Source organism: Balaenoptera ricei, chromosome 3 (assembly GCF_028023285.1).
Source record: "Balaenoptera ricei isolate mBalRic1 chromosome 3, mBalRic1.hap2, whole genome shotgun sequence".
Taxonomy (NCBI): Eukaryota; Metazoa; Chordata; class Mammalia; order Artiodactyla; family Balaenopteridae; genus Balaenoptera; species Balaenoptera ricei.
Window position 1 is genome coordinate 169,036,236 of NC_082641.1, and position 15,172 is coordinate 169,051,407.

The 15,172-nt window shown below is 48.9% G+C and overlaps 1 protein-coding gene across 7 annotated transcripts in view; it reads right to left on the reverse strand.

The window, feature by feature from the left end:
- Positions 1 to 15,172, reverse strand: part of GATAD2A (GATA zinc finger domain containing 2A) — a 99,090-nt gene that overhangs the window by 72,426 nt on the left and 11,492 nt on the right. For 6 of the 7 annotated variants that reach the window (XM_059918023.1, XM_059918026.1, XM_059918022.1 and 3 more), the window contains exon 1: positions 12,740 to 12,835. The exons of the other annotated variant lie outside the window; for it this stretch is intronic. The gene's annotated coding sequence lies outside the window, so the exon portion shown is untranslated. Of the gene's footprint in view, positions 1 to 12,739; positions 12,836 to 15,172 lie in introns of those variants that run through there. 7 annotated transcript variants of the gene reach the window in all.

Genomic DNA, 15,172 nt, shown 5'->3' on the forward strand with positions numbered 1-15,172 from the left:
CCCGAGGCCTCATGGCAAGGTCCAGGCCAACAAGCCAGTTCCCAGCCCCAGACGCTTCATCATTGCCACAAACTCTGATGATGTATCACAACGATCACAAAAACTGCATGAATGATTAAAATGCTGCAAAGTTCCAAGGAAGAAACTACAACGATGGCAACATTTATCAGTAAATTGTGGCTTACACTACATAAGCCAATTAAGAACAAATTAAGAGGGACTTCCCTGGTGATTCAGTGGCTAAGACTCCATGCTCCCAATGCAGGGGGCCCAGGTTCGATCCCTGGTCAGGGAACTAGATACCACATGCCGCAACTAAGAGTTCGCGTGCCCCAACTAAAAAAAGATCCTGCATGCCACGACGAAGATCCCACGTGCCTCAACTAAGACCCGGCGCAGCCAAATAAATAAATAAATATTAAAAATTTTTTTAAAAAAAGAACAAATTGAGAAATGACATGAACAGACACCACATCTTCCTGACAATGTACCCAACAATAAAAGTTATGATCAGAGGAGGTCAGGAACATAGGGGCTCCTCAGGGAGGGTGTTTCAGAGAACCGTCAAACTGTCCTCACTGCCCCCAGCCCTTATAAGGTAAAATGAGCCCAAGATGGAAGAAGCAGAGCCTTCCCAAGGTCTCAGAGGAGGTAGGGAAGAGGGGAGGGTGGGCTACACCAGGCTCCTCTAGGCCATCAGAGCTTCCCAGCACCTTGCATAGACACTTCCCATCACTTTATCCTCACAGAAGGGCCACTGGGGAGAAGAGGTGCTGGGCAGACACAGGGCCTTGCTGGCTGGGAAGAGTTCTGCTTGACTCAGCCAAAGAGCCAGCATCTAGGGAGCAAGCAAGAAGGAAACCGTGCTAGAGAGTCAGACACATAGAGAAGCCTGCTCCTGGAAGAGAGAGGCAGCAAAGACCAAATCCCTGGCCTCTACCAAAGCTTTAGAAGAGTGAAAGGCCTGCTTCCTGGGGTGCAATGGCGAGGACACCAGAATTTTGAAATACGCTTTGTTTTGGCTCCCGCTGCGAGTTGGAGATTTCCTTGCTGGTAGAAGATTTTAGTACTAAACCTGATGTGCTATGAGGTACAATGCAAATGTCATGTGAATCTGACTTAAAATAAGAAGCCCAAAGAAACCTGTGGGCTGTGCCCTCAGTGGGACTTTGTCTGTACCTGAGACTCACCCCAGAGTGGGCCAGGGACCCCACAAAAGGCAGGACTCTGCCACATGAAGCCCATGACCAACATGGACTGAAATGTCTTTCCTCCATTTGTACACATACACACACGCACAAGCACATATAGAGCCATCACACACGTGCATAAGCACATGTGCACACGCACACACAAGGGTGCACACAAAACCAATATATATAGGACACCACATGGGCACACACGAGGCCAGCACACACTTTATCTTCCAGGCAAAGGTGTACTTCTAAGCTGTCAGTTGTTGAGAACGTAGACCACACATTCCAGAGAAACACTGTCCTAAGTAGGGTCAGGTTCCCAAGTAGCCCACAAAGTCCACCTCATTCCAATGTTCTCAAAGCACCGTCCTGCCAATACAACCCAACCCAAAGCAAGAAATCCCCTGGGAAGTCGCCTCGAATCCCAGGCCACCAGCCCTCCCAGACCAAAAGGGGCGATGAGGAGAGAGGAGGAGTAGTGCCACGGGGGCAAGGGTAGGGGTGTTCACTCACCTCACCTTTACTGGGCCAGCCTTGCAGGGACCCTCTGGCCTCCTCCAAGGCCTACCCCACTGCCATGCTCTGTCACCAGCCACCTCACACAGACCTAGGTCCTACCTAACCATCCAGCACCAAGATCCAGCCTGAGCCCCAGGCACTGCAGGTCTGTCCCCAAGACCCCAGTCACACTACTGCTAGAGTGGGGGCTCCACTGTCCCCCATGGTCCAGGACTCATCAGTGTTCATCGGAGTTTGGTGGCACAGAAAGGGGAGGGCCTGACTCTCCATTGAGAAAGCTACCACTGGGCACACAGATTCAAACTGCTACAGAAAAAAAAAGCTCACTGCTGACAAAGGCAGAACATCCAAAAAATCACCTTTAACACGTTGACAAGAGATTTTGTTACTAAAGGAGGAAAAGAAAAGTGCAACAATGGATAACGATTATTAAATTCTTTATGTGGTGCCAGGCGTGGTGCCAGTACTTTACATACCTGATTTTCATTTAATCCTCATAACCACAGAATGAGGTACTACCAACACTAACCACACTTCACACTGGGAGACTGTCACTGTCACCCACACTTCACATGGGGGACTGCCACTGATGCCCACACTTGACAAGTGAAAAAAACAGAGGCTAAGATAAGTCAAGGTGATTGGCCAGGGTCACAGGATTAAGAAGTTAAATGGGGATCCAGATGCAGGTCAGCCATCTCCCAGACCCAGGCTCAAATCTGAACCACCACACCTTCGAGGGCAGTCAGACTCTTAAGGCCATCCTAAGGCTGGATCCTTCCCAAGGCTACGGAAAAACTTCCTAAAGCAAAGATTAGCACACCCTCGATTCACTCTTACAACAGCACACTAACTTAACCCTTTACTGAATTGCTAGAAACCTCCTGGAGGAATGAGCCTTGTTGTGCAAACCCTCATTCCATGGACCATACAGCAAATTCAATAACTCGTGTGCATCTTCACCTTCTGCGAAAGGCACTAAAACCCTCAGAGGTTGACGAAGCACATATTTCTGAGCCCCTACCTGCCAGGGTACATACAAGCCAAGGGAAGGGGCTTAAAGGACTTGATCAACACTACCAGGGACTTCCCTGGTAGTCCAGTGGTTAAGACTCTGCACTTCCACTGTCGGGGGGACGGGTTTGATGCTGGTTGGAAATGAAGATCCCTCATGCCGCGGGGCGCAGCAAAAAATTAAGGGAAAAAAAAACCACTGCCAGCCTAGGTCATAAACTAGGACCTTTTCATCTTCTTTTCCATTGTGTGAGATGTACACACAAGACAACCACTCTTAGCACTCCACAGAGCGGACCAGGGGTCCTTGGCAAGGAACAGATGTGCAGAATTATCTTTTTTCCTTCCATCAGAAGAGCACAGCACTCACGCATGAGGTAGGGAACAGAGCAGACACAGACCAGTGGGAAGGAGACAGGTCCTCTGGCCACAGACACAGCAAGGAGAGTGCGAGGACAGCAAAAGACACATGGCCCAAGGGACACGGAGCTGGGGGACGGCCCAGGCCCCGTGGGAGCGCTTCCTAAGGTGGGTGGTGGCCAGGGCATGTGCTGGTCCTCCCAGCTCTGCATATGAGGCACCAGGCTGCTGCCCTCACCCAACTCACCTGATTCCTCACTCCCACCCATGACCTCAAAATCAGGACCCTGATGGTGTCTTGGTCATCATCAAGCAGATGTCACTATCAGACCCAAGTCATTTTTTTTCCAAGTGCCAGGTCCCCAAGGCCCCTTTCCTTCCTGTGTCCACAACCCCTCTCCCTACTCTCAAAACCAGTATTGTCATTGGGTAAGACACCCACCTGTCTTCTCCCCTGAACGCTGCAAGAAGAGTCAGGATTTGGAAACAGTTGAGCAATGCATGAAACAGGGAAACATTCTCAAACTAGGAAGCAGCAGCTGTTGGAAAAATTCATGTGGATGTTTCAGAGAAGTGTCTTAATCGCCCTAGGTCTGTTTGGAAAAGTGTCCAAAACCTCAAGCTAGAAAATTCTCAGAATCTAGAAAATGCTGATTACCGGGACTTCCCTGGTGGTCCAGTGGTTGACTTCGCCTTCCAATGCAGGGGGTGTGGGTTCGATCCCCAGTCGGAGCTAAGATCCCACGTGCCTCAAGGCCAAAAAACCAAAACATGAAACAGAAGCAATATTGTAACAGATCCAATACAGACTTTAAAAATGGTCCACATCGGGCTTCCCTGGTGGCGCAGTGGTTAAGAATCTGCCTGCCAATGCAGGGGACACGGGTTCGAGCCCTGGTCCGGGAAGATCCCACATGCCACGGAGCAACTAAGCCTGTGCGCCGCAACTACTGAGCCTGCGTGCCTAGAGCCCGTGCTCTGCAAGAGAAGCCACTGCAATGAGAAGCCCGTGCACCGCAACGAAGAGTAGCCCCCACTCACTGCAACTAGAGAAAGCCCGCGCGGAGCAACGAAGACCCAACGCAGCCAAAAATAAATAAATAAAATAAATTTATTTAAAAAAAAAAAATGGTCCACATCAAAAAAAAAAAAGAAAATGCTGATTACCAACCAGCTCCTGGGGCACAGGAATCACATCAAGCCTCTTCCTGGTCCCTCTAATTGCTACAAAGCTCTTTTTCAGGCTAAGTTAAGGGCCATGTCCTTCTAATTTCCACCTATCCATCACTACTTCACTCTTGGGAACAGAGCAGAACTCGTATATACAAGACAGTCCCTCAGATATTTTATTCTTTTACCTGTTATTTATCACACTTTCATCTAACACAAAGCACTATTTGTTTGGGGAAGAAGAGACACAAGGACAAATCAAGTTCCGCACCCAGCCCCCAGAGCCAGCCGAGATCTGGCAGGGTCAAAGACACGTCCCTCCAGTTCATGAGGGTCCTGGGTCCTGATGGTCACACAGGACCGCCACACCTCAACCCACTATGTTCTCCTAGTGAAGCAGAAAGTGGCCATCCAGGGCCATAGGCTGCGCCCTGGGTCTCATCAATGCCCACCTTCTCCCAGGCAGTAAACATGATCTCAGACCACCCTTCTCTAGGGCCCAGCTCACCTCACCTTTGCTCATACTCAGCACCCCTAAAACCGAAGACCCACTATCTCAGGGCCTGAGACACCTGTACTGCATTTCACTCCATAGGCCACCTACTGGAGTAGCTTAGGCTCTTCTATGTCACTGGGTTAACTTTTTAAAATAACTTAAAAGAAAAATTAGCCAACCCTAGTTCATAGACTTAGAAGACTGGTTAAACTGATTCAAAGTGACCCTAATTTTTCTAAGCAATTTAAGTTACTTTCTCCCTTCTGCAATAAACCAAGGTAACGAAGTGGGCATGCTCCCACCATCTTAAACTTCACAGAAGGTGCATGTCTCTCATCTGCTCACCCAATGCTAAAAAGTACCTTCCCCAGGTGGCGACCTGTCCACTTTTGCTGCCTTTTGTGTCAGGGTCACCTGATCTTAACTCTGGAAAGTAAGAGGAGCCCCTTCCATCCTCCCTGAGGGGGGTGAGTGGGTACCTGATGGCACCAACAGCAGGAAAGGCCAACTGTCCAATCCTGAGCTGAGATCCCAACTCACCAATGGGTCTCCTGAAACCCCTCGCCACCCCCCACCCAATCTTCTCTCTTCCAAGAACATGGTCAATCCCTCTAACCAGTTCTCCTATGAAATGGTTTAAAGACTACTTCAGCAGGCAGAATGGACTTCCCCACATATAAAGGATATGCAAAAAATAACCTCCCTCGAAGCTTTTTAGCAGCCAGCTTGTGCTGTCCTAGACTCATCCTACTCTGAGTGTTAAGGTCCTTCACTCTTGCCCCAGACTAGCACAGCTGACCATCAGAGCCTCGTACAGGATCTGATGTCTAGCTTTTCCGAATCTTGAAATGGACACCCAAAATGGATCACCCGAAAGATGACTAAATAATAAGTGCCATTACTTTTTATTAATAGATGGGAAAAAGCAGTTTAATGCTCTTAAAATTGAAAGCCATCAACCACTCAATTCCAGAACAGGAAACACAGCTAGAGTTTTTGTTTTGTTTTGAAGGCAGCCCTGAGACTCCAGAAGCAGCCCTGAGTTCTTCTTCCCTGTGTCCTGTCCCATCCTCACACCAGAGATACCATAATGACCTCAAAAAACAAAGCCCTGAGGAAGGAAACCTGCCAATGGACCTACACTACATAGATAAAAGAGAAACCTAAAACAAAACAAAAAATTCTAAACTAACCAGGCCATAAAGAAATAAGGATAACAGAGATCAGACCAGGAAGCACTAGAATGGAACAGAGATCTATGTTCTCTCTTCTGCAAGTCAACCCAGGGCAACCCACTCCTCCTCTCAGGCCTCAGTTTCCAGTATGTTAACATCAAGGGCTGTCCTGTTCATCTGGCAGTCTGTATGCTGCCTGCTGGGTTCAGCAAAACAGCACACAGAAGCAAGCTAGTCCCAGGTGAATGTTACATTTGTCTGCTGCCCAAGGACCAAAAATAGTTACATTTCTAATGCTTTGCCTGACAAATATAAATGAGAGTAAGGCTACAATTACATTTCAATCCAGACTCAGTCCATTAATATCCTTAACCAAGAAAACTTCAAAAGCAAACTTCAAAAACTTCAAATGCCTACTACTGACACCTGAGGCTCCCACCACCTCCCCAGTCTTTGGCATCAGGAAATGTCACTTGTAAGGTTGAAACAAACAAAAAGCCTCAACAATAAAAACTTTAAAGGTTTGGGGAGAGAGGCAAGAGACAGATGACCAACATACAAACTGCTGAGAAGGTCAGCTAATCAAACAAAAGTGTTAAGGAAAATACTAATCAAACCCTCGAAATCTCCCCAGGTTCTGGTGGGTGTAAGAGAGTCCCAGGGAGGGATCTGACTCCAGAATCCTCTGAAAGAACTGCCTGCCATTGAAGGGGGTGGGCATTAGCCCTTTACATGCACAAGAATAATACAGGAGAGAAGAGAAAATGAGGTTCAGGTGTTGTCAATGATATGCAAGTCCTGAGAATATCACAGGTCTGGAGTGACTCAACCAATTCAATCAACACCTTCAAACCAAGGATTCAGTTTGCCATGCTCCTACTTTCCCCACACCACTGAGCAACTGGGAAAAAAATGTGTTTCCTCCGTGGATGAATGAAGATTGTAGCAGCAAAGTTTTCAGAACTGGCTGGCAGAGTGAGCCTGCCCAAAACACACAAGAAAGCTAAAAATATGCTGTCACTGCCACAAAAGTCCACCAAATGGAAACTCAAGTGACGAAGATACTGGCCTGAAACCTGCTCACCTCCAAGGTCATGGTGAGCAGCTGCCTCTAAGGTAAGAATGTGTTGAGTCAAGTTTAACAGCTACTGACTCAAAGGCTAATTGCACAGAACAACTGCGATTGTAGGAAATGTTATATTGGGATTATATGCAGATTTAAGACCACAAGGTTTTTTCACTTCCCTTCCAGATAACCTGACTGACCTTTTAGGTGAGATCTCCTTACAATAAGATCTGAAGACCTCCAAATTGTTAGGTTGTGGTGGAATTTTGTTATAAAGAAAATCTAGCTCCTCAATCTAAGTGTTTCATTGTGCGTGATGACTGAGATGTAAGACCCAGGGGGATCATCATGTAGTTGTCCTCTGGGCAGAGAAGGATTTTGTTTTTTGGTTGCTTTTTTTTTTTTTGGCCCCACCTCAAGACATGCGGGATCTTAGTTCCTCGACCAGGGATCGAACCCGTGCCCCCTGCAATGGAAGCTAGGAGTCCTAACCACTAGACCGCCAGGGAATTTTCCCAGAGAAGGATTTCTGTCTCAGAGGTAAATGGAGGATCAAGGGCTAGGATACCCCTGACTACTTTCAAACATTTCGCAATTGCCCTTACAGCCATCCCATGAGATTAAGATACAGTCCCTGTCTATGGATGGGAAAGCTGAGGCCAGGTGGCCAGAAAACCTGCCCAATGCTGAAGAGTGGTAAGCTGTAGTCAGATCTGCCAAATTCCCAAACTGGCTAGAGAGCTGTAAGTGCGGAAGGAGGACAGGATTCGGGCCCAAACTCTCCTGTTTGCCACTGCAAGCACCATCAAGCAACCTACTTCTCATCCCTGACCAGAGTCCACTCAGTGACAAAGCCAGAGGTACAAGGGCGCCTCTGGGTTCTCAAAGGCAGGACCCCATGAGAATCTGCCTGGCAAACATCTTACAAATGGAAGGGCTGCCCCTGAAAATCAGAATGTGGGGTTCAGGAAGCTCAGGATCAGGAAAAGGGGCTGTGTCTCCTTTGCCCTGATGAGGCACCACCAACCTAGCCATTCTCTATCACCAGGGAGGCACTAAGGCTGGTGGGAAAAACATTCATAGTCTGAAATCGGAAAGGTTGGGGCCCAGTCCCAGCTGTAGAAAAATCAGCCAGGTGACTCTGGCAAGTATCACCCTCTGTAGGGACTTCACCTTCTTCCATCTGAAATGTGGGGACAAGGTTGTGGTTCCAAGGGGCAGAGACAGTGATGGTTTGTCCCACAAACATAGAGGTGCTCCACACATGAGAAGCAGAACAGTCATTAATGCTTTGGGGCTCTGCCTCATCTGCTCTAGTCATGATGGTACACTCACTGAACTCCAATTTATTGAGCAGGTACACATACTAGGTGCTGTGCTATGCCACTTGCATTTATTATCTCACTCCCAACTCAGCTATTTAAGGCAGACACTACTACCCCCTTTTTAGAAATGGGAAACAGAGGACAAGGTTCACCAAGGTCAAGTCACAAGGAAGTGGCCAGGTGGAGCTCACACCCAACCTAAGGCAAAGCCAGGGCTGACCCATGACACCACTACAGGGACCTGCTACCTGGGAACAGGCCCCCGGCCTCATCTGGCAAACAGCAGGCGGTACTGGGATGTGGAACAGCCTCCCTGGCACCAGGAGGATCTGGTTGGCCACTATAATGCAGCACTATTTATTAAAAGTGTACTCAAAGGCATTACCTCATTTAGGATGAATTAGGTTTGAAGGTTCAAACCAAAAGACCTGACTAGCAAGGCAGGTCAAGTGGTTTCAAGGCTAGAGATGGAGATGCAGAAGGAATGGCTGAAAGGTTCAAGTACCTCTGTGAAAATCAAGAGAGAGAAAGTGGGTGCAGTGCACTGAAGCCACAAAGACCCTTTCCCACATACCCTGGAAGGTTTCAGAGGATTTCAAGTCACTTCCTACGGCTACCTGCAGGTATTCAATTACAGTAAGTTTCTCTGTCTTCCAAAAGACTAACCTACATTCTCATCACACACAAAAAGAGGTCATAAATACAGCCTAGAAAGCAAGAGGAGGGGCAAGAAGCCCGTGGTCTAACATTCCTCTTGACTAAGAAGTCCTGGATCCTGTTTGCCAGAATCCACAAGTATGTTAAGATCTGTCCCCAGCTGGTACTTTTGTTTCTCATAACACCCTCATAACACCAGTCTCACTACTTCCATCTCACTGCCACCACTTCAGGTCCCCTGTATTTTTTTACGTCAACCTTCTTAACACGTTGCCTTCCTAATTCAAGGTAAAGATGTAGCTTTGCACAGTTATCACATAAAGTAAGTTTCATTACCTGAAAGAAAAGCAATCTGAGGCCAGGCTGTCCAACTCACCTCCTAAAACAGTTCAAATAACTCAAGAGCATCCATTCTAACAAACAACCACACTGAGCAGGCTGCACGGTTCTGTAAGCCTCAATCTATGACACTGCCAACTCGTTCTTCTGGTTCTGCCGCACTTCCTAACCCAACAACTATTACAAGGAAATCCCAATGATACTCTATTACCCCAGGACGACTGCTCATGAAGACCTCACCTACTCACCTGTTTCATAATCCTCCTAGTTTTCTACAATGAGCGTAAATTAACTCAATCATCAGGGAGAAAAAAATAAGCCTAGGGAAAATAATCTTTTCCATTCCATTTGATGGCACAGAAACACCCCAAGTCCAAACAGGTAGTTCTCCAGGCAAGCATTTGAATTGCCTATGCTTTGAGAGGTTAGCATACCCACACCAAGAGTCCTTAACTGGATTCAGTGGTAAGGGCATTACATTTCTGTCTCTTGGAAACAGACACATTCAAGACACTGAAGGTCATTCTTGATTTTCTCCCAACAGAACACCAGAAAATGCCAACATTTCAGAATGGCTTCGCTACTCTCCCACTCATGTCCTTCAGGCACCATCTTCCAGTCTTCTGCTATCTAAGGCCCAATGCACCCTCATCACATGGGTCCCTGTATTATCCTCTTCAATGAGGTCGTACTGTTCTCAAGGTAAATTCCGGACCCCTCAGCCCTGGAGCCTGCACATTTGTCTCTCTCTGCTCCAACCACACTGATCTTCTTTCAGTCCCAAGCACTCTCTCTGCCAGAAATGCTCTCCCTTTTTCACTTTACCTATTTAGCTCCTACATGTCCTCTGATCCCAGCTGAAAAAAGACCCCCTCAAGTCTTGCTCACCAGGTCACAGCATCCTTCTCTCCTTGGCCCTTGTAAGTTTCCCCAAGTTTATGAGATTAGTTACAATTTCTCTCCCATTAATCTCACAGTAAACTCCACTGAGCAGGGATTCCTAGCATGGTGCCGGAGGCACAGTATGCACATTGATATTTATTGAATAAATCAATACAGAAATCACTACTCGCAATGCCACAAAGTCACAAAATAAGTGATGCAAAACAAGTGAGAAGAACTACTAAAGAGTTGAGAATTGGAGTCTTTAAAACGTTTTATTACTTAAATTTAAAATGTTCCTTCTTTTTAAAAAAAAATCATAAAACACAGGTATCAAAAAGTTAAGGAAAAAACCAAACAAACAAACTACTGCTAACCCTAATCTTGGTACAAATCCTCCCAGGACTTTTTTTTTTACCAAGAGCAGCATTATTTCTTTCCTCTCTATCAAAATATAAGATTGGAGGATCCGCCAAATGATACTGCATTAATAGAGATGACTTGACATTAAAAAAAAAAAAAAATGATGTCATCTGAATGGAAATAACAATGCATCCAAATTATTAATACATTAATCCCATTCTCTACACCACATCCAAGATGAGAGGCAATCCTCTGCAAAACCCAGCTTCAGAATTTTAGGGGAGAAATAGAGGATGAAAGATGAAGGGTGGGGGAGTAATTCAGGCAAGGGTCTAGCAAATTACTCTCAAAATCCCCAACCTAAACTGCTTCCTCTAGAAAAGGACTAACTTTTCTGAGTTACAGGCTATGGAAGCAGGGCAAAGGGGGTGACTCTGTGGCTTGGTTCTTAAAAGCCAGCTGGTAACTCTGCTCTCCGAGGACAAAGCAGGGCTAGAAATGGTGTCACCAGGTCATCCCCCAACTCCAAGCAGAGGTGTACTGGAGCCTGGACAAATAAATGGCCTTGTGTTTTAGGAGCTACGAGAAAATACTCACATACTGAGCTTGCAAACAGGAGCATTCCTGGGCTCTGGTGCCCCACAGGGCAGGCGCAAGCCCAGCTCTGCCCCTCTACTAAGCAGTCTTGGGCAAGCAGCCTGACCTCCAGAAGCCCCAGTTTCCTCACCTGTAAAGTGGGGACTATACTCTCCCTTCCTCCGTCGGATTGTTAAGGGCACTGAAATATGTCTGTGCACTGAGCTTAGCACACAGTGGGCATTCAAATAGGGGCCGGTGTCATCTTTTAGCCTTCCTCCACAGCTTGCTGTCAGGTCTAACACGTTACTCAGCATACTGATCTGGTGCCAGCAAACACTGCACATAATCTAACTTAAAAGAAAACTTGTAACCACTACCAGAAAAAAAAAAAACATCAACAGGACAGTGGGTCCAAGACTAAAGCAACTGCACAGAAGGCTGTCTGTCCCTCAGTTTCTCTGCGCTACCACAGCCAGAAGGTGTCACTGTGTGAAATGGACATACGGAACCAGAGACTTAACCGGTACTGTGCACTCCAAGAAAACTGAAAGAAGTAAAAGGGTAAGGAAGAGAGGAAATTAAAGGCGCAAGTGACTCACTCGGACTTTGATCTAAAGAATCCAAAGCTCTAAAGATAAGGATGAACTACACACCTAAAGGCATAGGATCAGATACACAAAATTAAGCAGTCCCTGCAAAATTCCCAAGGCAGGGCAGAAACGTACACCCAACGTGTCATTGAGTTCCTAAGGGAGGGATCCCCATTCATTTCTGGGTCCCAGTGTTTGCGCACACACCAAGTGTCAATCACGCTCTACGCTAAGGCCCTGCCCATAAGCCCTTCCTTGTTGAAGTGATCAATTCCGATTCTTGGCAATAATCCCTTTAAAAGGCCAGCTGCTGCTGTCTAGTCACTGATGCCGACCCTTTCCAGGTGGGAAAAAAGAAATCAATACAGCCAGCGCCTAGATGGGGAGCCAAATTTAAAGTGTAAAGCCCTGTGAAACGCCGGAACCCACAGAGGGGGAAGGGTCCCGCGGCTCCCGGGGGTCAGGCAGGAAGGGCGCGAGCGGGGGGAGGGCCAGCCCTGCAGGCGTGGGCGCGCGGGGACTCTTATTCTGACATGGGATCCGCAGCCGCCGTCGCCGTCGCCGCGGGGTTCAGCGCCGCGGCCCGGCCAGCCCGCGACCCCCGCCCGGGACCCTCGCCCTGCGCGCCCACGTGCCACCGCCCCCCAGCCCGTCCCGGCCGCTGGGAAGCTGCGCCTCTCGGCCCGACCCCTCCCCCGACCCCAGAGGAAGCGCAGGAGGAAGAGGGGCGACGACGCGACTTTCCAGGACCCCCGCCCGGCCCGGCCCCCACGTGCCCGGGCGGCGTCGGAGCGCGGAACTTTCCAGGGCAGCGCAAAAAAGACGCTCCCAGAATAAAAGCAGTACTCGCTCGCTCTCACTTTTCCTTGCTCACACAGGGGTCCCTCACAGCCCCCCGACCCTCCGACCCTGCCCAACCCACACCGCCCCTGCCGCTCCAGTCTCCCTCGCACGACCTCGGCCCCGACCCCAGCCCCCGCCCCCCGCCAAGTTTGGTCCGGAACTTACCGGGCCGCGGGCCGACCGGGCCCTAGGACAGCGCGCGGGTTCAAGGGGCCGCGGGGCCGGGGTCGGGGTCGCCTGCGGGGCCGGGCGGCCGAGGGGCTGGGGGCGCCGGGCCGCGCGCGCTCGCTCCGCCTGTGGGGCCGCCCGGGCCCGCGGCGCTCGCTCCGCCGGTCCGCCCGCCCGCCCGCGCCGCCGGCCAGATAATGCGCCCCTCGGCCGCACACATGGAGCCCGGCGCCGGCGTCACCGCCCGGGACATGCGCACCAGGTCAGCGCGCCCGGCCCGCGGCCCCCAAAACACCGGGGAGCTCTTAAAGGCGACGCCGCCCGCCCGCGCCCGGCTGGGCGGGGCCAGTCGGTTGGGGCGGGGCCTGATAGTGGTGGGCAGGGTCAGGCAAACCGACACCGCCCCGGAAGCACCGCCCCTCCTGACCGCGCTCCACTGGACGCCTGGCCCCGCGCGCCGGTTTCCCACGAGGGCTCGGGCGGGCTCCTGCCGCAGGGGCAGGGGGGTCGTCGCCAGCTCACCCGCGGCAGAGCCGGGCGGGCCGCGCCCAGGGCTGACTCACGACGCGCTCACTGCTGACCTCGCTCCAACTGAGCCGCGAGACCTCAGGCAACTGCTTCTGAAAACCAAGGTTAGAATGCCACCCCCGCGGGGTCGTCACACAGAAGTTCCCCTCCAGGGGAGCGGCGAAACCGTAATTCTTCCAGCGCAGTAAAGAGAGTTCTACAAAGTAAGCTCCAGACCCACCCAGTTCAAAGACACTTCAGAGATGACTGCTCTCCCTCTCCAGTTACCTCCCAATCTGCCCCCGTGCCTCTAGGAGAAGGTGAAACCCCCCAAGAAAGCAAATCTGCACCCTTCCCTCTCCAGTGACTTGGAGGAAACACGGGAAGCAGTCTAACCTGAGAGAGGATGGGCTTTGGAGATGTTCAACTACATAAAACAAACACAGTTTTAATAGGGAAAATAAAATATCTAGTATCACAAGAAGCTCTCAATATCAAGATTAGGTTCTGAAGAATCACCAAAAAAGGCCCTTTCCATGTTCTTTTTACAGCGTTAAAACAAATAATTCATGATGAGACACCTAGATAACATATCCTAATACAAGTGAAACAAAAGTTTCACCAAACATACCTTGCAATGTACTGATATTTTCTATTTCATTTTTTAAAAATCAATGTAATTCCAACCCACAACTGGTCTTGACCCCAAATTTTAAAAACAATGTAGAATAAGTTTTACAAGTAAAATTTTCTGCTATGTGCCCCCACCCCAATAAGAAGTTAAAAAAATCCCATTTTAATTGTGTTGAGTTCCACACCTAATCGGCAACTTTTTGTTGTTGATTCCACCCCCAATCAATCCTACCCCCAAAATCTTCCAAGGGCTTAATGCCAACATCTGGCACAACTTCCCCAGGGCCAAAAGAGAAGCATTCCTTAAACTAAAAATGATACAAAGTACAAGTTGTTGACCCCCAAACACCTTCCCTGACCCAGATTTGTCAGCACTTTGCTTTGCTACAAAGAAATTCAAATGTTCAAATTCAAAAACCAAACAAAAACAGTTTATTCTCAAACAGGTGACGGTATAGGAATGCAGGAAACTCCCTAATCCCATATGCAAAGATAGTTTAAAGCAAATGATTTTCACTCTAATTCGGCAGCTGTTTATTTTGAGAACTGCTTTACTCCACGATTAATCAGATGATGTATATTAAAGCAATATAAGCAAAATATTACCTCACTGCTCCTCACCTGGGTCTTGATTAATGCCAACTTAATTAACTATAAACAGAGCAAAGTGTGGTCAGGTGGGAGACCCAAGACATGAGATTGACATAGGGATTCCAGAATCTGAGCTGGCAAACCCTGTACGAGTCACCAAGGTGACAACCATCCTGTTTTAAAAAAGGAGGCATGGGACTTCCCTGGTGGCGCAGTGGTTAAGAATCCGCCTGCCAATGCAGGGGACACGGGTTCGAGCCCTGGTCCGGGAGGATCCCACATGCTGCGGAGCAACTAAGCCCCTGCGCCACAACTACTGAGCCTGCGCTCTAGAGCCCACGCGCCACAACTACTGAAGCCCGCTCCCCTAGAGCCCATGCTCTGCAACAAGAGAAGCCACCACAATGAGAAGCCTGCGCACCGCAACGAAGAGTAGCCCCCACTCTCCGCAACTAGAGAAAGCCTGCGCGTAGCAATGAAGACCCAACACAGCCAAAAATAAATAAATAAATTTATTTTTAAAAAAAATAAAGAGGGAGGCATCAGCTGTGACATATTAATGACACACCCCTATGGACTGAGGTGTGCACTGGTGACAGGTGGGCTGCTCCAGGGGACAGTGCCAACTTCTCCAGCTGGGAAAGGGTGAAATAGAGTTTATTTCTGTGATAGGAAGAGAGGACCAAGTGTGTAGATGGA